This window comes from Choristoneura fumiferana, chromosome 21 (assembly GCF_025370935.1).
Source record: "Choristoneura fumiferana chromosome 21, NRCan_CFum_1, whole genome shotgun sequence".
NCBI lineage: Eukaryota > Metazoa > Arthropoda > Insecta > Lepidoptera > Tortricidae > Choristoneura > Choristoneura fumiferana.
Genome location: NC_133492.1, coordinates 2,922,344 through 2,946,753, shown reverse-complemented (window position 1 = coordinate 2,946,753; position 24,410 = coordinate 2,922,344).

Below are 24,410 nucleotides of genomic sequence, written 5' to 3'. Positions count from 1 at the left end.
GAATTAGAAGAGAAAAATTAGAGACGTTTGTAAATAACGTGGAAAAAGGAAAAAGTTTGGTGGAAAATTATACGACAGTGCCACGTAAACTTCCTTTTGTTGACCTTATGCGTGCATGAAAGCTACATTTTTGCAACACCAATGTTTTAGTCTAGATATGTAACACAGATCTAATATGACAAACGCCACACAAACCGGTAACGTGTTTTAAATTCCTTGCAAGCGATACTCGAAAATCTATCGTTACGCAACCAACCAACACAACCACTTACAAATAAAAAAAACCGGCCAAGAGCATGTCGGCCACGCCCAAAATAGGGTTCCGTAGCCATTACGAAAAAATTAAGTATTTTTTTTTAAGGATTTCGTATTTCATACGGAATCTTCCATGTTTAAGTATATTTTATACCTTAGGCTGCTATTTACTCATAAACTACTAATAATTCTCAAGCAAACTTAGCCGTTATAGTTTTCCTTGAAAGTTTGATATACTTACTACCATCCTGAATTTTTTCAAATTTTTTCACCCACCGGTTTAGATTTTAGATGCGGAAGGGACGCTCGATATTGATGAAAATTTGCACTTTAAAGTTGAATATTTCGCAAACAAATCACTGAATCGAAAAATCATCGTAGTAAACCCCTAATGGTTTTAAAAGACCTATCCAACGAAACCTCACACTATAGGGTTGGATGAGAAAAAAAAATATTTTTTTTTATTTTACTATTTTGTCGGCATAGTTTACATTACAGCGTTCTAGCATTGATAGTCCCTGAGCAAAGCCGCGGACGGACAGACAGACAGACAGACATGGCGAAACTAAATATAAGGGTTCCGTTTTTGCCATTTTGGCTCCGGAACCCTAAAAATGCAGATATGAAAAAAAGATCCTTGTGTCACTTAAATTAGATCCTGCGATTGCCCTTTGATCATGATTAATGACAGTACTAATTTAAATTCAAGACTGACGCTGATATTATTTCATTCCTGAAAATTAAGTCATTATGTCAATTCTTAGTGTCTGGGGCAACTTTTAATATCGCTTTCGGGACTTGAAAGCTTTCTGTCTAATTGCAAAAAGAGTGCAAAGATTGTTGTCAATGGTTTGCGTGGGTTCCGTCAGTATATTAATCTACAGGGTGGCTCATTTAGATCGGTCAGTATGGGAAAGTTTGAAACTATAAGACATACGAAGATCTGTTCTTAGGAACAATGTAACAAGAAAAACTGTAATCATACATTAAAAAAAAAATTTACTCAGTTCAGGAATCAAACCCGGTCGTTTTTAAAAATAAGACATTCATTATTTAATAGATGTTACTATGAAACACGATATCTAAAAATAAAATGCATTGTATTTCGTATTCTTAAGTTATGTAGGTTTTATTTTTCAAAACGCGCGGGTTCGATTGTCAGCTGAGTACAAGTTTTTTTTTTGTAAATGTATGAATGCAGTTTTTCTTGATACTAATATCGATGATATGGCTCCTAAGCACAGATCTTCGTATGTCTTATAGTTTCAGACTTTCCCATACTGACTGATCTAAATGAGCCACCCTGTATATTAGTATCTACTCATACTCATACTCATACTCTTTTATTGGTAATATCATTATTACATGTCATTTTGTTAAATTAATCTAATATATTCTAAGAACTAATTAATTAAATAATTTCAGTAAATAATAGCCGTTGGCTGAAATTTAAGGAACTCATCAAAAGTGTAGAATGTGTGCTCGACAAGCCAGTTTTTCAGTCTTTAAACCAACAGTAACAGTTTAAGTCAGTCTACAATGTCTGTATGTCTGTTTAGCGTTAAAGCTTAAACCACTGATTCGATTGAAGTGAGATTTGATAATATGAAAATAGTTGTTTGAGATCCTAGAAAAGACAATTTCTTCACGAACAAACTCTTGGGCAACAGCTGGTTATTAATTTAGATAAAATTAAAAAAGCTCCTATCCACGGCCAGTCCTTGTAATTTTTGGCCCAAGAAAACTGAGATTGTTAATAGAAACCTTAAGTTGTTTACTAGCCTGTCACCAGCGACTCCGTCCTCGTAGAATTCGTTTATCGCTATCCCGCGGGAACTATACCATTTCCCGAGATAAAAACTATCCTATGTCCTTCCCCGTAACTCAAACTATCTGTGCACCGAATTTCATCTAAATCGGTTCAGCGGTTTTGACGTGATGGAGTAACAAACAAACAAACCAACAAACAATCAGACTTACAAACTTTCGCATTTATAATATTAGTGGGATTAGGTAGGCATGCAATAAATAATAAAAAAAAAACATACGCACGAATTGAGAACCTCATCCTTTTTCAAAGTCGGTTGAAAAGAGTACCAAGGAAAAGTAGCCGACCCTAACTAGTGAAAGTTATGTTGAACACTAACCGTTACCAGCGACTCCCAGCGCAAAATTCGTTTATCGCTATCCCGCGGGAACCATGGAATTTTTCGGGATAAAAACTATCCTATGTCCTTTTCCGGAACTCAAACTACCTGTGTACCAAATTTCATCTAAATCTGTTTCATGGTTTAAAGGTGATGAAGTAACAAACAAACAGACTTACAACCTTTCGCATTTATAATATACCTATTACTGGGAAGTGGGATACGATCGAAAAACATACCCTCCTTTGAGCAACCGGATAAAAATGAAAACTCAAGGACATTGTAAAGAAAGATTCTAGCAAAAATGACATACAAAAAGGCATGTAAAAGTAAACAAGAACACAAAATTTCATATCAATGCTCGGTACCAAATACTAACCGCTTTGCCTATGCGGTACCCTAGAATGCAGATTTTCAGGTGTCATTCAGTTCAGAAAAAAAATAAAGACAACCTTTTTGGTTTTTACTTTAAAGCTAAAGAGTCTCTTTCGCTGAGTGCCAGTAAATAGAGCAAAGGTCAGTATTGTTTCTTAGATAAAAACACGAAGAAGATGAATAAGAAGCCGTAGTGGCCTAGCGGCACTGAGTTATATAGTCTAGACTCTAGTTTGTCACTCTAGACTCTAGACTAGAGTGACAAACTTCATACTACCGCCTCAACAAAACGCGTGCCAGTCTTGAAATTTGACAACGTAGCTTTGAAATCAATAAAATAATAAATGAGACATATGTTTGTCTCTCTTACACTAGTACGCTCGCATTGCGCCGTTTATGAATGTGATAAAGATGACGATATTTAAGGCTTGGTGTTGCTTACTTTACGCAAATTTCCCCATAAATAATAAATTACATGAAGAATTTTTTTATTAGTTCATAATGTTAACTGGGTGGACAAAACAATAATTAATTGGGTTTCAAATGCTACTTCTATACCTACTAGCAGATGTTGCCAGTGCCATTTATAATATTTGTGCGAATTATATCTATTGTAAGGCTTAAAATAAAACGGTAGTTTTATTCATAACACAAATATAATAAAATAGAACAGCAATTAAAGAAAACACCACGACCATTCAAATTGATATATATATATATATTTGTCTCGAACGTTTAAAAAAAAAATGTTTTTATTCTAAGATTGGTTTTTTGGAATCTTTTTGTATTTTTTATTTCAATTCCAAATTTTTACTTTTTCGGTCATCCCGTAAAACCTAAATTGATAATACAAACTGAAATATAGATGCACAGAAAAACCAGAAAAATAAGACCAACACTGGGAATCGAACCCAGGTCCTCGGTATTCCGTACCGCGTGCTATACCGCTACACCACTGTTGGTACGGAATACCGAGGACCTGGGTTCGATTCCCAGTGTTGGTCTTATTTTTCTGGTTTTTCTGTGCATCTATATTTCAGTTTGTATTTTCAATTTATGTTTTTATTCTTTCTGGGTGCAATTCATTTTTTATTATACCTATACACAAACCGGTGGTAGCCTAGTGGTTCGACCTATGTCGTCTCAACCAGAAGATCGTTGGGTTCGAATCTAAACTCACACTCCTGAGTTTTTCTATCTAGATCCGACGGCGTACTTCATTTTTCGGTACCCTACAAAGTAAACATGCAACATAAATTCTATTTATTTTATAAATTAAAACTTCACAATGCCTGTATAATATAAAACAAAATAAAGGTAATTAAAACTACATACAAACTAAAATTATAAATAAAAAAGTTGCCCAAAATCACTGCCAGGTGCAGGTGCCCAGAAGGCTGGCAGCATTACCACGCTGTATGGCAATGCTTAATATTTGTGCTAAATAAACATAAATTTAATAGCACAGGTTAAATAGAGGGAAAACCAAACTTTGAATTTACTGGCCCCACTGAACTTACAGTTAATAATAATAATAATAAATAATAATAAATAAATAAATATCACGGGACAATTCACACCAATTGACCTAGTCCCAAAGTAAGCTTAGCAAAGCTTGTGTTATGGGTACTAAGCAACGGATAAATATAATTATATAGATATAGATACATACTTAAATACATATTAAACACCCAAGACCCGAGAACAAACATTCGTATTTTTCATACAAATATCTGCCCCGACACGGGAATCGAACCCGGGACCTCAAGCTTCGTACAGTTCGATAATAATATTAGATATTTTTATTAGCTTTTGGTCATAATACAGAATAATATGAATAACTGAAAACTGAACTTACGGATGAAAAGTAATGCCACTTGCTACGGTTTATTTCCCATTTTTCGCCCGGTATGTAACGGTCGGTGTCACAACGACAACTGATTGGCTGTCAGTTGAGTTCGAGTCTGCAGTCCACATCGGAGTTGCTCATGTTTGTGATCTTCCTACAAATCTAGTTTGTATTACATCAATGCCTAGCGGTTTACCCTGTGGCCTTTCAAGCAGAGGATCGTGCGTTCAAACCCCGGCTGGCACCTCTGAGTTTTTCGAAATTCATGTGCGAAACTACATTTGAAATTTACCACTTAATGGCGAAGGAAAACATCGTGCAAACCTGTGAAGTAGTTCAATGCTGTGTGTGAAGTTCCCAATCCGCACTGGGCCCGCGAAGCCCTCTCGTTCTGAGAGGAGGCCTGTGCACTGCAGTGGGACGTATATAGGCTGGGATGATGACACAAAAAAAACATAGCCGTAAAAATACGCAAATGAATTAGCACCACATTTGGGGGAAAAAATCTCGCGTGGCCACGAACCGGAAGACGAAGCGTTGTCAGGCCTCCCACCAGGTGGACTGACATTGTGAGAGTTGCGAGATAGACCCAGGCTGGTGGATTACTTTCCTATACTATTTTCAATTAATGCGATATACCTGGCTCCTGGTCAACTTCTTTGGAGTCATTTACGAAAAACCTAGCCCATTTTAACATAAATATAGTAAAAGCATTGTTGAAAAATAAATCTTCCTTTAATTATTCAACGTCCATTCTTATCCATGAAATATAATTTCGCAAAGAGAAACAAGACAAAAGATGTCTCATGAATAAATTCTTAATGATAGCATAAATTACGGACCTTTATGAATCAAAGAAACGGAAGGAAACAACTTTAATAAAAATCACATTCACATAAATTATAAGAAACATCTATGCTCAGGCAACATGTCATCTACATAGATGCCGGCGGTGTTGTTAATCCGCTCACCAATATTCATTATTCATAATATAACGTTTGCCAGCAGTTCTAGGGCAGTTGATGACTGAGTGCAAGACAGTGGCTGAAGGCCAGATGCCCGAGAGCTTAAGCTTAAATGTTAATGTAATTTATATTATTATAATGTACTTAGATTAAGATAATTTGCCATTTCAAAGTTCAGAACCTCAAAAACGGCTGAATCATCGCAAGAAAACTCGCTTTCAACTCTTTAAATCTGCACCCGACTCGCACTTAGCTGGTATTGTTATTCGATCCTAACTTATAACCGTCTTAGACTGTTTGGTTCAAATCATTGTGCTCAGATTTAAAGGTCGTTCAACTATGTCTTGAAGTTGGGAATTTTATTTCTTGAACACGGAGAAAGAAATAATGCGGAGATCACAATTTGTATTTTATTTTGACGGTGGAAGCATTTTACGCTTCCACTGAATGCGGATATATAGTTACTTAAGATGTTTAGACTTAGGTTCTTAACTATAAGGCAATTCCTACGTCCCTGTATTTTTCTTACGTAATTTATTTTGAATTATAATGACTTTTGGGGAAGTTTATTGTGACGTTTAAGTTACTTGGCAATGATGGTCTTGTAAAAAGTGTTATGCCTTTTGCGGCCTGCTTAAGGAACAAGCGTTTGTTGGTAAATGGTGAACTGGATATGTTACTCTGAAGATGAACTCTGGTTGAGTTCGAAACACGCTTAGTATAAAGTGGTGGTGGTGGTGACTATGATTTGTCTGTGTTCTCACAGTGTGGAGGTCGAGGAACTGCATGAACACATAAGGTCGCTAGTGAGCAAAGTAATCGTTTCAGTTCATTATTTTGTTAAATTTAAGGCACAGTCTACAAATTCTGAATACGTTAGTAGATTATTTTCATTAAATCAAAATCGGCACTAATGCCCGGTTCAAATTATTCCAGTAATCTCGTGTCAGTGGCGATACATTGCGGGGCCACAATCCAAACGAGTTACACAAGTCGATCGAGCACCGCAGTGTACTGGAACGGTTTTACTGGAATAAAGTGAACCGGGCATAAGTCGATTAAAATTTACATTTGTTTTCTCATTATACTTAGCTAATAGCTGCGAGGTGGCCTAGTGGTTTGACCTATCGCCTCTCAAGCAGAGGGTCGTGGGTTCAAACCCCGGCTCGCACCTCTGAGTTTTTTGAAATGTGCGCAATTACATTTTAAATTTACCACGAGCTTTGCGGTGAAGGAAAACATCGTGAGGAAACCTGCACCAATCCTGCGAAGCCATTCAATGATGCGTGTGAAGTTCCCAATCCGCACTGGGCCCGCGTGGGAACTACGCCCCAAGCCCTCTTGTTCTCAGAGGAGGCCAATGCCCAGTAGTGGGACGTATATAGGCTGGGATGATGATGATGAATAGCTGCCTTATTGATTATGTTTTACCTACTAATTTTGAACATGGAACTACCGCAAACCTCACTCATATTGAAATAAAACCTTAATGATGCGAAACGCTGCGGTACGAGTATTTATATCCACACCACACGCAGCGTTTCGCAACATAAAATTAATTAAAAAAAAATGCATTCACATCGTTGTTGCAATAGAGGTGCGAATCGGATAACTCACGTCTGAATTTCTTCAATAAGGAACCTCTCACTTATCTCTTACTCCCTGCCCAGGCACAATGCAGTTCGAAGCATTCAGCATTCCCCCCCGAGGGAGCAATAATGCACTTTATCGTTACAACAATATATTACTCGTCGGTTTTTATCACATTTATAGCCACTTTAACAAGTTATTCATGACTGTTCAGGAAGTTTAGTCCAAGAATTTCTTATTTGCTTCAAGATTTTCAGTAAATTTTACAACTTAGTTGTATTTCAAAGTTTTTCAATTGTGTTTTCTTTTCTTTTGTACAGTAAAGAGTTTTCATACATACATGGATACTTATTTCACTTTGTTTGAAGTAAGTAACATTTTCAATATGCCATTAGTTTAATCACAGCGTCTCTCGAGCAGAAGGCCGTGGGTTCGAACTCACACAAACATTTTAACGTATGTATGTTTAATTATTATAGAACTATTTTTTACTAGCTGTTTATCGCTATCCCGCGGGAACTATGCAATTTTCCGGGATGAAAACTATCCTATGTCCTTCTCCGGGACTCAAACTATCTGTACACTGAATTTCATCTAAATCGGTTCAATGGTTAAGACGTGAAGTAACAAACAAACAGACTTACAAACTTTCACATTTATAATATTACTTTTTTTTATTTATTTTTTATACGACTGGATGGCAAACGAGCAAGTGGGTCTCCTGATGGTAAGAGATCACCACCGCCCATAAACATCTGCAACACCAGGGGTATTGCAGACGCGTTGCCAACCTAGAGGCCTAAGATGGGATACCTCACGTGCCAGTAATTTCACCGGCTGTCTTACTCTCCACGCCGAAACACAACAATGCAAGCACTGCTGCTTCACGGCAGGATTAGCGAGCAAGATGGTGGTAGCAATCCAGGCGGACCTTGCACAAAGTCCTACCACCTGCAAACCTACTGTGATGTAATTTATTAATTACATCATAAGTAGGTAAATAAATTAAGTGTCGTTATTACGCGTATCATTAAATATTTATATATATATTGAGCGTAAGGGTGAGGCCAGACGAGCGCAATTTTTTGAGTTGTGAGTCGCGTATTTTCGATAGCAAGATTTCTGCTGCATTCGGTTTTAAACAGAATTTCAGTTTTAGCCACACGGCAACTGAAAATGAGTTGCACACAAATAGGACTATGGTATAAAACAAAATTACGCGACCGAAAATACGCGACTCGCAACTCAAAAATTTCACACGTCTGGCTTCAAAGTCTAAGTCAATTATCTGTATTCAATTTAGGCTAGCTCTTAAAAATGTTAATAAAAAAAACTACCGGTTCGGAAAAACTTCTGTTTTGAAGAATCGGCAAGAAACTCAACGAGGTACTTAATGTATTTTTGAAAAAGATTAACAATGTTGTTTAATGATCACAAGTATTTAGCACAACTACATTTTAAACACGGTAGATTCGCTCTTTCAATTAAGGGATCGCTAATGCGGATCGGAATTATTTCCAAATTCTTCATCCATATAGCGACTAACATTATACTAAATATTTTTATATGAATCGTTATGCATCCTATTAGATGGCATAATTTTCCAGAAGAACCATATAACTACAAATACAAATGTATGGCCGTGGCCGTATCAGAAACGTGCATCTAAGTAGGTACCGTCAGCCAAATAAGTGGTCTATCAATTTTTAAACAAGTTCCTATCAAAAATGAATATGTCGCTAAAGTCAAACATTCAAGTTGTCAGACACGTCTTCTAGCATTATTGTTTTATGACATGCAAACGATTATCAACTTTAGGGTGGTAGACCACATATCAGGTTGATGGTACCTACCTATATTTCAGCAAAATGCGTGTTTTGGCACAGTGTGCTTTTTGGAAAAATACACTTGGAAAGTGTGCGTAATAGTAAAGTGAATTTTTCGGAGTGTTCATTTTGTGGAAAGCACCTTTATAAAAAGTACCCATTTTGGAAAATAGGGTTATAATATTTACTTCGTAATATTAAGTATCTTGTAGATGGCCCTTTATAATATATTGTTAGCTTTTAAGTTTTCTTGACTGTTTTACCAGTAGCTAAAACATCAAATACATCCAACTGACAGGAGCGGTCAGTGGGGGGAAGGGGGGTTGGTTGTTGTCATGGACTCGTAATGGTGTGCACCTCGATACTTTTAACTATTCGAAGATGGCGGATGTAGACAATATCTAATTTTGCTATTTCTGTTTCTTTGGCTAGTTGAAGTATAATTTTGATAGTGTTTTATGCGCCGATTAACCTTAACAGTGAACAGTGATCCCAAAATCCTATATTGCTCTCGTGTCTAACATTTTTGAATGCGCAAGTGGTATCCACGTGGTTTCTGGAATTTTACTATCAAGTTGCAAAAACTACAATCACCGTACAACGTGCCTCTCAAAGAGAGTTTAACTTGACACTGGCGAAATTGTCCTATTAATTAGGACAGAAAAGCCATATTTTAAAAGAGAAGAAGAAGATACTTTTAACTATAAGGCCGCCATTGAGGGAATAATAATAATACTTTCAACTAGAATTGGTTATTTGGTTTCACAAATAATTTGTTATTGTGGGATTGAATAAATCTGTAAAGAAAGTAGTAATTTTATTTTGACGGCGGAAAGGGAGGATTTTATTACAATAATGTTACTTTAAATAATTAAATTAACCTCACACACAACCTACGCACATTATAACTGGTTCACGGAAACATTTTCCTTGACACTCACTTTCTGTTGATTCGATATCTGATTACATTATTAATGTCAACGTGTTTGATGAAATTAAGCATAGATTCGTGTGAAGTATGTATAAAAGTCAGTCCGTCTTTTTGCAATGTTTTTTTATAGTATCGACCCACTCCAGTTTCTCACAGATGCGACTTTAGAAATAAAAATGGAAAAATGAAGAAACATCTCACGTGAGAGTGAGACAGGGGTTAATCACGGTCAGTTTGATGTAAAAAAAGGCGTAACTCCATATTTTGTGTCTACTTTTTCACAAAATTGCTCACAAGCTACTCAATCATCATCATCATCATCAGCCAAAAGACGTCCACTGCTGAACAAAGGCTTCACCAATAGAACGCCACAATGAACGACAACTCGCCACTTGCATGCACCGGCTACCCGCAGTTCTCACGATGTCGTGTCCACCTAGCGGGAGGCCTGCCAACGCTTTGTCTTTCGGTTCGCGGTTTTGACTTAATGCCCTTAATTTTTTTGTGACTTTTTCATTGCATTCAATACCTAAATGTTTCCCTGCGTTGATCGATTCGAATTGGAATCTAAGTTGTAACTATACTAAAATCTAAAAATTTGATGCAGAACCTTTACATGAGTGTTCCGGTAAACTGACCATTAGGTACCTCCTGAAAACCCGAAATAGTTTGAAAACAGTGTATGGTAATGTTAAATGTATTGATACACTTTTGTGAAAAATTGTCTGTTTGATGGGGAAAGCTGCATGATAATCGGTTATCTTCTGGGATCCTCAAGAATTATAGGTAATTGCGAGCGTGGCGGAGGAGATTGTTTTGAAACAACAGGCATATAAAATATAAGGAATATCTTGATTGTAAAATATCATTGATTTCTGTGCTATACTTTTCGTATAATATGAGGACTACGAAACCCAAAATTCAACCGCCCAAATCTTGAAATGCCTACAGCTATCTCGTTATAAATTACGGACTTCGTTGTGGAAGGCATGGGGGGGACGACTGCGAGCGCTTATGTCACGAGCGATAAAGACAGCAATATCCCAAACGAATACCTAACGCGGCCGCGCGGCCGGCAGGGAAACTTCTACAGTCTTTTAGTTGGCTGTACGATTTATCGACGATAGTTGCTTTATCTTCAAATTAATACATTCGTACCAAAGCTAATACTTGTAGTCAATCTAAATGCTAAACGTGAGTCAAATTCAACTTCCAAAATTTGACCTGAACCAACATTTATAAACATTGCATAACATTAAATAACGCTCGTGGAAATAATCTGTAATAACTTCTATTTATGTTGCCTTATCCAATTTCATCCAATTAATCTACACATACATTGTTTCGTGGCGTTGCTTGAAAAAGGTGAACTCGGGCAAGGGAGCGCTCCGAGGCTACCGGAAGCCGCATACATTGGCCAACAAGCTCAGAAAGCAATGATATGGCATCAAGATAAGAAAAATAATACTTTATTTTTCAAAATACAGGCGCATACAAACAGGAAACACACACATCAACGTACACATAACAGATCGTGAAAAAAAGGAAGAGAACAAGTAATAGATTAATGAACTAAAAGAATTTCCTTGCTCACCCGCGACCTTACGATAGCTAAGCTTATATGCAAAATATGCGTGTTCATGCAGTTCCTCCACCTCCACACTGTAACACTGTGTGTGTGGAGGTGGAGGAACTGCATGAACACGCATATTTTGCATAAGCTTAGCTATCGTAAGGTCGCGGGTGAGCAAGGAAATTCTTTTAGTTCATTGATATGGACCTCCGCAAAGTAACGCCTGATTCAATAAATTAAGTAATAGATTGTTAAATGAAACTGGATTATGCATGAATGCCATGTGTTTTGAAAGAATTGTGCTGATTTAGCATAAGGCTGATGATGCCGCAGATATAGTACACTTTTTATTCGTCTTCTCATTTATTCCGCAGTGCTGGCTCTACGGGTCCTTTCAGAATACTAGCGCTGCGGCTTCCTAAGTCAGCACATTTCTTTCAGAAGACATAGCATTCATATACAAATGAATGAGTTGAGTATCTCAAAAATTATGTTTTATAGCAGGAGGGGAAGGGAATTAAACCAGAGGATCAGTGATTATAATCATCATCGGCTTATAGCAATCCACTGTTGGGCATAAGCCTCCCCCAAAGAGCGCCATTGCGCCCTGTCCTCGGCTAAACGCATCCACCAGCCTTTCGCAGATCGTCACTCCACATGGCCCTCCGGCCCTACGCTACTTTTGCCGAAACGCTGTCTCTAGCACTTAACGTGACTTTGTGTTATTTTCTGTGGTGTTTTGGCATTATACTTGGACTATGGACTTTTTTGCAAGAAAGAGAAGGGGTCGTCTTCGAAGGAAAGTCAAAGTATTTACCTAGTTCCCACGCGGACTCAATTCGGTTTGGCAACTTCACACACACACCATTAATACGGTCACATGAGCGGAGCAAACCGATTTAATACGTAGAAGGGTTCGCCGTCGACGGATACGTCGTGGAGGACATCATCATTTAATTTCTCCACACATATACAGGTTTCCTCACGATATTTTCCTTTGCCGTGAAGGTGGTACATTTCAAATATAATTTTGCACATAAATTCCAAAAAACTCAGGGGTGTGAGCAAATTGGGCTGAATGACGTTGCTGAATTTCAAAATACCTCATCCAAGCCCAATAATTCTCAGCTTCTAGTAGAGCAAACGACGTCTCTTCCGGCTATTATTGCAGGCCGCAATTTGCTTTTAATAAATCATCCCGGGATACCCGGTGTTTACACCCTATCGTTAGATTCTCACGATAAAGGTATTCAGTCTTGATATACCTTGGTAAAGTTACCTTTAGAATAGAATAGAAATAACTATATTCATCCACAACACAGAATGGCATAAAAAGATTTAAAAATATACATATATCATTAATTAAAGTTAAACTACAAAGTTAATTTAATTAAGTAACTAAAATCTATTAATACTTTAGAAATCAAAGTGTTTCGAAGAGAAGAAGTGAAAGTAGTGTTTAATGAGAAATTATATAAAATTAATTGGGATATATATTTAGGAAGGAGGAAGCCATGGGACAACAAGTAGCAAGGGGGCTTCAGGTATGTGTGTGTTTTCTGCATATTTAACAAATGTTCACGGAGCTTGATTCTAAAAGGGGACTAAGCTTTGAGATCACGTAGTGGTGGGGGTATGTTGTTCCAAGTGCGCAAGGTGCGTGGCGGGTGGTAAATAAATATGGCCAGATATTCAGGATTCAATTATATTGTCCAAATCACATTAAATAGAACACTTTATATATATGGATTGATGAAATTATTATCGATTTAAGTTAATATCAGAGGACGACACACATTCACACGTACCAGCTTTCAAGGTTATAATCAGAAACCTTTGTGACTGTGTAACTTCTACCTTATTAAGGTCACATGATAATTAGCTAAATACACACATTATGTGTCTTTAGTATCCGCGAATTAGTGTTAGATCCAAGGCACAGGTTATTCTAGTAGATATAAACAAATTTTCATTGGATTGAGCAAACACTTCAATAAATCTATCATAATAGCAAGAAGTCCCCTCTCGAATCCTGCCATTTCTTTAACGAATAAACACCGTGGAAGTTGTTTTGACATAATTATATTGTACGTTACCAGCACCAATATCTGATCAAAGCGTGAAAAAATATCTGATACGACCCTATTTCTAGGGTCGGTAGTGTAGGTGTCTGATATTTTTGCACGCTCTGCTGTGGCACATACTTAATGCAGGTGACTGTACATTATTGTACAAACAATTTATAATATGTTTCTTACACGTGTTCGATCTGACAATAGATTAAGTTACCTCCGTGTATGTATATAATTATATTATTATGTACTCAGATAAAATATACGAGTATCTAAAACTAGCTTGAAACTTTCTCGATTTTCGAGTATATTAATCTCGGTAGGTCTTTATCACAGATGTAAGCTTGGTTTAGTTACTTCAAAGTTACAATACGACTAGCACGTTGAGGTAATTTGAACAGGTTTATATCTCCGATAAAGAGCTGTTATACTCAGTGGTAATACTGCACAAATAAATTCAAAACTTAGTTCTACTTTAACGGCAATAAGGTAGAGATAACAATAGTTATACTCGTAATAATAACAATACATACAATCCATACAGGCCATATAGCAGAGGGAACAAAAAAATTGGGGACGGAAAGTTCTCGAATGCAGCGTAGGACGTCCACCAACGAGACGGACGGGTGACCTGGGTAAGCCCGCAGGTTCACGGTGGATGCAGACCGCTTCCAACAGAAGCAACTAACTGGAGGTAGGTTGCAGGTGGTAGGACCTTGTGCAAGGTCCGCCCGGATTGCTACCACGATCTTGCTCGCTAATCCTGCCGCGAAGCAGCAGTGCTTGCACTGTTGTGTTTCGGCGTGGAGAGTAAGACAGCCGGTAAAATTAATGGCAATTGCAAAATTACTTGCAATACCCCTGGTGTTGCAGATGTTTATGGGCGGTGGTGATCTCTTACCATCAGGAGACCCACAGGTTCACGTTGGATGCAAGCCGCTTCCAACAGATGCTACTGGAGGTATATGAGGGAGATCCATGTCCAACATTGGATCTCCTATGGCTGATATGATGATGATGATGATGACATAAAACTGAGGATTATCAGCGTTGCATATCGATGTGACAAGTTGTCAGTACAAAATCAAGATAAAGTGATGGTTTTTGGAATTATTTCGCGACTAAACGAACGTGATTCCCAACACTTTAGTATCTACAGTCGAGTTGATAAACTTGCGAACAAAAATTTTATCAAAAATATCTGAACATGCTTCTACGCCTTTAACAATAGAGTCGAGTTCAGATAATTTTGATCATATTTTTGCTCACAAGTTTATGAACTCGACTGTACTACGCGGCAAAGTAGCTGAAACGACGAAGTAATTGTGGACAGTATTATTACTGCAAGATTAGTTTTTGTGGGCGAAGTAGGCCGCCTGCTAGGTGTATTGATGACATCGTGAGAGTTGCGGGCAACCGGTGGACATAAGTGGCGAATAGTCGTTCATTGTGATGTTCTTTGGGGAGGTGTTTTGAACCCTCAACGCAAAAAGAGGGGTGTTATAAGTTTGACCGTTATGTGTGTCTGTCTGTCTGTGGCACCGTAGCTCTTAAACGGGTGGACCATGTGAATGCAGTTTTTTTTATTTGAAAGCAGGTTTTATAGCAATGGTTCTCAGACATGTTTTATCAAAATCAGTTCAGCCGTTTTTGAGATGTTGAACTTTGAAATGACAAAGTCGGGGGTTGTCCAACTTTTTTTGTTGTAATACCTACTAGACTGACATCAACACTCGTAATAAACACTAAGCTAGACGATTTACTAATCAAATCTTATGGGAAACTGCGTGAGATTTCAAGAGAAAGTTCCTGTAGAAGCATGGAAATTGCCACACAACTCCTTTTAAAGAATTCATAAAGAGTGCACTTCTGAAGTAATTTACTTATACATTGACATTGCTATCTTTAATAAATTTACCAAAAATTACAAAAACTTCATAACAAGAAAGAGAGAGCTAAATATTAAACATAGTACAGAATCCAAATCGGAACTGTTCACTTGGCTGGTGGTTAAACGACTCCGCATCCAGTTTGCAGTCGGGTGAATATTATAATTGTATGAAATAATTAGTTATTATGACGTGGAATTTCACAGGTTCCTTTTGTGTTTATACTACAGTATACCTAATAAGCAGGTGAACATTATAAGTTTTTTTTTTGTGTTTATGGGGTAGGTAGTCTTTGTCAATACAGAGATAAGAGTCAGTTCAGTAACTGATCGTAAAAATCTGCTAATAGGTATATCTAATATATAAAATCGGGCCAATATGTTTGTGACCAAACTCCTTCGAAACGGCATGACCGATTTTTAACCGACTTCAAAAAAGGAGGAGGTTCTATATTCCGATGTTTGTATTTTTTTTTATGTATGTTCACCGATTACTCAGTCAATTGTGGACCGATTTTCAAAATTATTTTTTTAATCAAATGGGTATTCTTCTGAGGTGGTTCCATTGTCACCAAATCAAGATCTGATGATGGGATCCTAGGGAAATAGAGGGCAAACCTCAAATTTTATAGTCACACCTATGGTGATTTTGGCATTTTTAGCATTAAAATAAGACATGACACTCAGAAAGTATCATTTGGTAACCTGGACCTGATGAAGAAGACCGTGATGACCAATGGAACTCATCAAAGCTAAGTAATGCTCGCTCGTCTAAAATCGATCATGATTAATATACCTAGATAAGCGACAAAGAAGAAGCTTTAAGTTAATGATTCTTTCGAACTGATCTGATGCTGAAGCCAGAAGGTAGGCAACGGAACTCTGTTATAAAACAAAGCAACTAAGTCGTGTTTGGGCTTAATAGAATCGTTGTGAGATGTACTTTGGCTACGAATCACTAAAAAGTGAGAAATAAAGAAACTATTTAACCCATTCCATTTTTTGTTATTTTTTTGGAGTCGGTTTTACTTTTTTTTGTTAAAAAAATTCTTTTTTTGTCATTTTTTGTGTATATTCGGTAGGTCTGAGAATAGATGTAAACTATTTTTTATACTTCTAGGCGGACGGAGTCGCGGGCAACAACTAGTTAAATAGAATATTGGTTTGCGAAATTGTTATTTGATATTTAACATGAACTTAAGGATGACAAAAAATGTGGCTAGGAAATCGCACTCGTCTGCGAAAAAGTTTAATGGTGTGTGTGAAGTTCCCAATCTACACTGGGCCCGCGTGGGAGCTACGGCCCAAGCCATCTCATTTGAGGTGAGATTGGTGCCCTACAGTGAGACCAATACAAGGTGTTGGTTAAATTACAGAAAACCCGAAAGTAGTTTGTTTAGAATAATCAAGTAGAATTTATTGACTTAGCATTGAAATTCATTTGTTTTCATTTTTGGTACCAAATAATGTCAAAAAAATAACCTAATATAACCTTACAATGTGTAACAATAATTAAGATACTCGCTGTGCAAGTCTAAAAATACAATTATGTTTACGACGTTTATCTCCATGTCATGCTTGCTCAGCACAATTCATGTTTCAGTTATTTCAAAGGAAACGGTAGAGATAAAATGCTTTCGCTCGGTCTCTTGGCTTTTTGGCACGGTTTTATTTTAACTTATATTTCTAAATAGGTACGTAACGGAATATTACTTAATTTTTACATTCTTGGAATACCTACAGCTAGGTACAGCACGTTTTTAAAATATCAAAAGTAAGCCAGATATGAACTTTTTCAACCTTGCGGACACCTCGTTTTTTTGCTTTTCCGAAGTATGAAAATATTGCATTGTAATTAAATGATATTAACTTTTACAAAATTTTATAAAATAAAAATAAATCTATGTTTTTTTAAATTACATTTTTAATACAAGCTTTTTTGCTGACTGTACTTTATGTTAACTGTACTTGCATTGCCAAAGTTCAAGTCGATGCCATTAACCGTTAAGGAGTTCCGTTCGGCGGAGACGATCCTGGCCGGTCTACCAGGATTTCACTGCCAGATTATTGTATTGTCACTGCAAGTGGGTCAAATTTAGCTTACAAGATTTGACCCAAACAAACAAATAAATAAACAGGGCAAGTTAAAGAAAAGCTTGTAAAAATTGTCAGTAATAAATAATATCATTTAACCAATAAATTGAATTAATTTATTTCAATACATTTAAAACACTAAAACATGTAATCGTAAACATAATACATACCTACCATACATATGTACATGGCTACATTATGTATGTGAATGTAATAAAAATACTGTTGTCTTTATTTGCTCTGTTCTTCGGCAGTAATGAATATCAATTAGTTATTACGCTATTTTTAGTAAAAAAATAACAAATACATTAACAATTAACATCAAATTTTTTACTAACCTAACTTAAAATAAAACAGTCGATTTTTGTTGCATGGTGGGTCTCAGGAGGATAATCTATTAAATAAAAAAAATACAACCGAAAATAAAAATAAAAAACAAACGACCCCCCCTACTCATAAAGCAAACACGTCGTCGTGAGATGTCACTGGCATCAACCCCAAAACGCTGCATGTTCCTCTGTATGGCTATCCCGATCCTTTCAGCGAGATAAGCGCCAGCTCTAGAGTCCAGAGGCCAGAGCGAACCTTCTAGATGTATCCTTCAACACCCTTTTTGTGTCGCAAGCGTTTCGCAACTAACGTTTGGCAACCTAATTCATTTCGCAACCGTTTAATATTTCTGAAACTGTAAATATTTCAAGATTTTTTAAAACTAACCTAACCTAACCTAAAGGGTTCTACACGATGGCATTGAAATAAATCCTGATATATTCGGACAGTTTTAGAGTTTGCGAAATGAAAAGTTGCGAAATGAATCAGGTTGCCAAACATTAGTTGCGAAATGAATCAGGTTGCCAAACGTTAGTTATTATTATTATTTATAATGCACATTTACGAGTAGTTGCGAAATGAACGGATACCGCCGCAAAACTCGTGATATTCAGTTAGACCTGAATATTTGCGGCGCTTGCTTACCTGAGCCTTTTTATCAGCTTTACCACAAGGTTTTTCAGGTATATATTTAAACACAATATTACTTATTGTTATTTTTTCTAACCTGTGTAATGTGTCACTGCTGTTAAAAATAAAGTATTTTCTTTCTTTGTTTCTTTCTTTCTTTCTTTTTTTTGTGTATAAATACTTTTTTAAATAATATATATACTTTTTAAATAAGTGGACCACTGAAAATGGACAACTTTTTGAGAAATAGTCATTTTTGCAGTTGACTACAAAATAAACGTAACACTCGAACCGCGAGCTTTCATCTGTCATCGAATAGACTTCCAACTATGCACGTACGAGAAACTCCCCGCCGACGTCGTAAAAAGGCTTTTGGGCGTTGTTTTCGTCACGGGCATCATTTGTTTCCTACAATAGAATCATAGAAATATCCGCCTTTTCCTTATATATGTAAGATTGAAGTGGCTTCTTTGGTACTAACGTTGAAGCAGTAAAAGCATGTATTGACATGTACGAATGGAATTGGAATTTTCTTGAATCTGTGAAGTTTTTTCATAGAAATGCTCTGTATCTAAACTAGGTACTCAATTCAATTTTTAGAAAAAATATAGCTCCATCGATACTATCGATGATTCCGCCAATGTCGAGGTTGAAAAAGACACTATCGGTAGCAACTAGGTACTCTAATAAAATGAAAATCTCAAATTCTTTTTAGACGAAGTCACGGAAAACAGATAGTTCTGTTATAAGCCGCATGCAGCCGGTGAAATTACTGGCACTTAAGGTATCCCATCATAGGCCTCTAGGTTGGCAACGCATCTGCAATACCCCTGGTGTTGCAGATGTTTATGGGCGGTGATGATCTCTTACTATCAGGAGACCCACACTTGCTCGTTTGCCATCCAGTCGAATAATATTATACTTTATTATTATAAATTAAAGAAGTTTGAACTAAATATCGTTTCGTATCAAGACGCCTTCGCTTTAAAATTTTAATTTTTAATACTACAAAATTGAAAGGTCAAGTTCAACACCCAAGGTTGATCGTCCTCAATACCTATCCGTTATCCAGATATATCGAGCCATTGCCCTTGACCCCTTGGGATGGGACACTCTTAACGGATATCTTTATTTATGGGATCTCCAGAACATAATCCCGAGAGGGTATTAGCTTGGAAGTACACGGTTCACGCGACACGATAGACGAAAGGTTTGGTTTTGAGGTCTAGCTGGATGGGAATTTCGGACTATGTAAGTATACAGAGTAGAAAAATGTATGCGCCCTGGTGGTAAACCGCCTTTAATCTATTAGCTAGATAATTTTACTTAAAGAGAACATTTTATTCTTTCAAAAAGGAGAAAACAATTTTAAATTTTTGCTCTAAAAAAAAGAAAATAAACATTAGGTACACTCTTAACCAATCAACCCTTTACATTGCACAATTAAAAATATAAATGTTGGTTGTCAAGGGTTTCTTTTTTTTTCAATACTTAATGAGTGTACCTAATGTTTAAGAGTGTACCTAATGTTCTGCAAGTGGGACGCATACATATATAGGCCAAGATGATGATAGTTAAGTGAAGGAGCAAAATAAAAACTTGCAGTTTTTTTTTAGAGAAATAATCTAAAAATTTCATTGGATTCTTTTGGCCCAGCGGTGAAGCGTTACTCGATGGGTTTTTAGACGCCATCTTCGTGGTTAAACTTAACCCTTTTTCCGGATATAGCCGTCAACTGAGACATAACGGCACTATAGTACTATTAAAGAATAGAGACGTTCTCGAGCCTATTTTATCTTTAAAACAAAATTATATAAATGATTACGAAATGTTAGGAAGCTCAGCATGATGTCGATCATTCAACCTCTGGTCTATTGAAGCGCACACTTTACCCGATTGCCCGAAACAGGGTTATGTTCATACTTCCAAACCAAATTTTTAGTTTCTAGGAAAACCAGAAGTAAAAAGTTTTTGGTTTCGTGCGACCGATTACAGTCACGGCGACCACTGCGACTCCTAGAGATTACCGCATCAGCGCTTTGACTTATTTTGGCTGTGAACCTTGGCGCGTATTTTGGGCACGTAGTCAGGACTCCGCCCTCGTGGCAGTAGAAGACAGCTGCTGGTGATCGAGCTTAGAATTCATCGAGTTGGGATCACAATGGTACTTCTATTTCCCTATTAGTTCTATGGCTAGCACCCTCATGGCAAACTTTATTTATGGACCCCATAAAATATGGGATCGCCATGACTTAACATGGTTTTATTATGTCGTCGAATTATTTTATGTAATGAGCTGTCGTTCGGTTTTTATGTTGAATTGGTGGTTACGGTTTGTTTACAGTAAATGGTGGAATGAACTTTATGATAGTTTTTTATGCATAGAACTTTAACGGTTAGTTAAGTGGTCGTCTATCCCTAAGATGTGTGAATTCTTGTAAGTTACTGTTGTATGTTCACTCAAAAAGCTACAATAATTTAGAATAAATCGTAACCTACTGTCAATCCCGTCTGGTATTCAAGTCGTTAGTAAGAAAAGTTGCGTATCAAGTTGAATTTCATTGAACATTTTATTTATTCAATATCTCATAAGGGAATAACCCTTCACTGGCGACAAAAAGTTCAAGATTGGATTCTGGAGGATTGTTTCAAACCCGTTTTAGTTCAACTATGTTAAATAATGCCAATACAATTTTGAGAGTTTTGTTGTTTTGCAATGTTGATTTGTCATACCTATAAAAAATATATGATTGAATACCTAATGAGTTTTTTTACACCATGTTGAATTTAATGAGACAGTTTTTGGAGTTAAATATCAATGAACTTCCTTCAATGTTATAATGTTTCAAACGTTCGCAATTTTTGCTGATATTTATTAATTACGTACAGCCAAGATTTAAACTTAATTTCAAATTTCAAATAATTTATTCAGTAAATAAGCCGCAATGGGCACTTTTACACGTCATTTTTTAAACTACCAGCGCTTTCGGAAAGACCATCATTGCCAAGAAGAATGCGCCGCAAGGAACTTGGCAGAAAGTCATTTTTTCATAATAATATAATTAAAAATAAAATACTTAAAAACTATATTATACAATTAAAGAAAAAAATACAAAAAATAATAATAATAAAAATACAGGGATGTATGGGGTCCCTTAGTTACAATACTAAACACTAACTATATCTAAACTATATCTACGTTCAGTGGAAGTGTAGAATGCTTCCACCGTCATAAATTTTAAAATAATAATAACAAAAATATCTAATTTCTGCAAATTCCCTCGACGTTTCTGTCCGAAATTTGTATCATTTCAATTTTGTAAGCTTAAAAAAATGTACAAGGATGCAATAGATGATTATATATTTTTTTTTTTTTTATCACAACCTAATTATGCAAAAACTCTAACTTAGCAATACTCTAGCATAGACAGAATACCTACAAATTCTGCAAGTATTATTCTTAATATAACTAAATAAATTCTGTTTGTTCACAGAGGTTGCACATATCATAATAATATTATAAACAATCTGTTAAAATATCTGAATAATACTTCAGATAAATCTTGATCACAAAAATGACTTTAGTAAACTACGCTTTATCAGAATTTAGGTCCTAAAACAAAAAGGCTGCGGTGAAATTCGTAACTTATACTAAAATATCACCAGTAATTTATCCGATTTCCCGACAAAGGTCGCGGTCGGTTCAAAGTTTACAGAATACGTATTCTGTTTGGCCGAAGTTTGTTTTTAAATTATGCTGGATTTCGTTGGCGTATCGATGCTAAACTTCGATGAGTTAGATTTTTAGAACGTTATCTGAATTCTTATTGGCCGACGGGTTTGATCAATTAAGATTTGAAAGCCTTTTATGAAAATTGTAATGTTAACTCGTGCCATATGGTACTCGTAGCCTAATGCAAGCAAGGGTCATGGATTCAAACTCTCACCTTTTGAGTTTTTTGGAAATATTTACCAATTTCCATTAAAAAATTATCACGAGCTATTCGGTGGAGAAAAACATCAAGAGTATACCTGCACAAACCCGCGAAGCAAACGAATGTGTAAAGTACCCAAACCGCGCTGGGCCCGCGAGGGAACTACAGCCTCATTCTGAGAGGCTTGTGCCCAGCAGCAACAGTGGGATGTATACAGGCTGAGATGATGACGATGATGATGATGATGATGATGGTGGTTGTGCAGATAAAATACAAGTCCCACAATTTCCTTGGCCAAGAAACATCTATTAGTCGGAGCTGCATTGTTGCCAAGCAAACCATAATCTGGCAAGTGAAAGCTAAGGCAGATATTTTCAGAGCACGTACCAATAAATCGTTCTTCAGATAAAGAAAGGGGTCTGTTCAAAGCTTCCGAGATGACGGTTGGACGGACTCAGTTTTTACGATATCGTGTAGGTCGATGTTTTTGTCAGCAGCACACACTGTCGCATCGTCTGGTCAGTAACAGAAAGAAAGAAAATTTGAGGGTTGCTCTCAATTTCGAAAAATTTAATGAAAATACTTAATCATAACAACACAAGACATAATAATATTGTTACAAATAACAACATAAAGGATAGAGTGTGCGGTTGCGGTTGTTGAAGCGTTCAAACACTAATACTACACAGACAGTAATGTCATATAGACTCAAAACGAGAATAATAAACATCATTCGATTGCTTGAACCTGTGTTTGCTTTGTCGTTTCCCACAGCAACATGGCGCAATGGCATGGTTCGACTTGATTCGCTGTTGATCTTGGAGTGCGAAAAGAGAGAAAGTGGCAAAATTACTTACCGAAAGTATAGCTGAAAGTGTTTGTTGGTATCGCCAGTCTGTAAGCCCGTGTGTATGACAACAAAGGATCTGCGCACGATCGCCACGTACGTATCTCCCGTCCTGCTCTGCTGCAGCGATGAGCTAATGTATTGTATCTGCGATCTGCAAAATATGATAAAAGTTTTCGCCTTTTGGCACGTTGACAGCTCTTAAGAAAGGTTCTGTATAATTTGAGGAGAGGCTGAATGGCTTTCCGCAGACGAAAAGGTTTGGTGAGTAGGACAAATCACGAGGAATAGAAAAATAAAAGTATTGAAAAATTAAAAATTTGTCGAGTGCGCCGGATGGGGTTGTAACTTGCGTCGTTTGGTTATACGTGCCAAGTATGCTACCAGCTGCGCCACGTGATTCAATCCATACAAAAGCATTAATTATATTACGTACGCAAATAGTGGCAAGTGGTGTCATCTGATAGTAAGAAATGTTGAGCAAGCGGTCTAATAAAACGAATGAGGTAAAAAACATCAATTTCAACTGAAAATACCAGCAAATGAATTTGTATTCCATCTTTTTCTGTAAATTCAAAATCAAAGAAGAGTTAACAAGAATAAGATGCTAAACGTAATCAATATTTTAGTCCCTATATTGTAGTAATAAAACAGACCATATAATATATGAGAAAAGAATAAATTAAAAACATAATACAAGGAATCGAAATGTCGCATGCACAGAAACACAAAAGCGCATAAATAGTGTGGCGTCACGGAACCAAGTAAAGAAAAGTTTTATAGCAAATGGACTGTATGAGGAGAAACTGGTTAAGTTTAGAATGACCTAAAAAACTGGGCACAGAAAGATGGGCTTTCGGTTAATACTGCCTTATTCCAGATTAATTACAAAAGACTCACCATGCCTTTCCTCTACGATAGCGAACCCGTGGAAAGTTTTCAGCAGTCCAGGCTTAGGTCAAATCTAAATGTCTTAAAAAAGTCACACGTACGCACGGATTACACAAAATAATATTCTTTAACACAGCACAACTAAAATCTTCTCTTGATTAAGATTGGTTTTTTGGAATCTTTTTGTATTTTTTATTTCAATTCCAAATTTT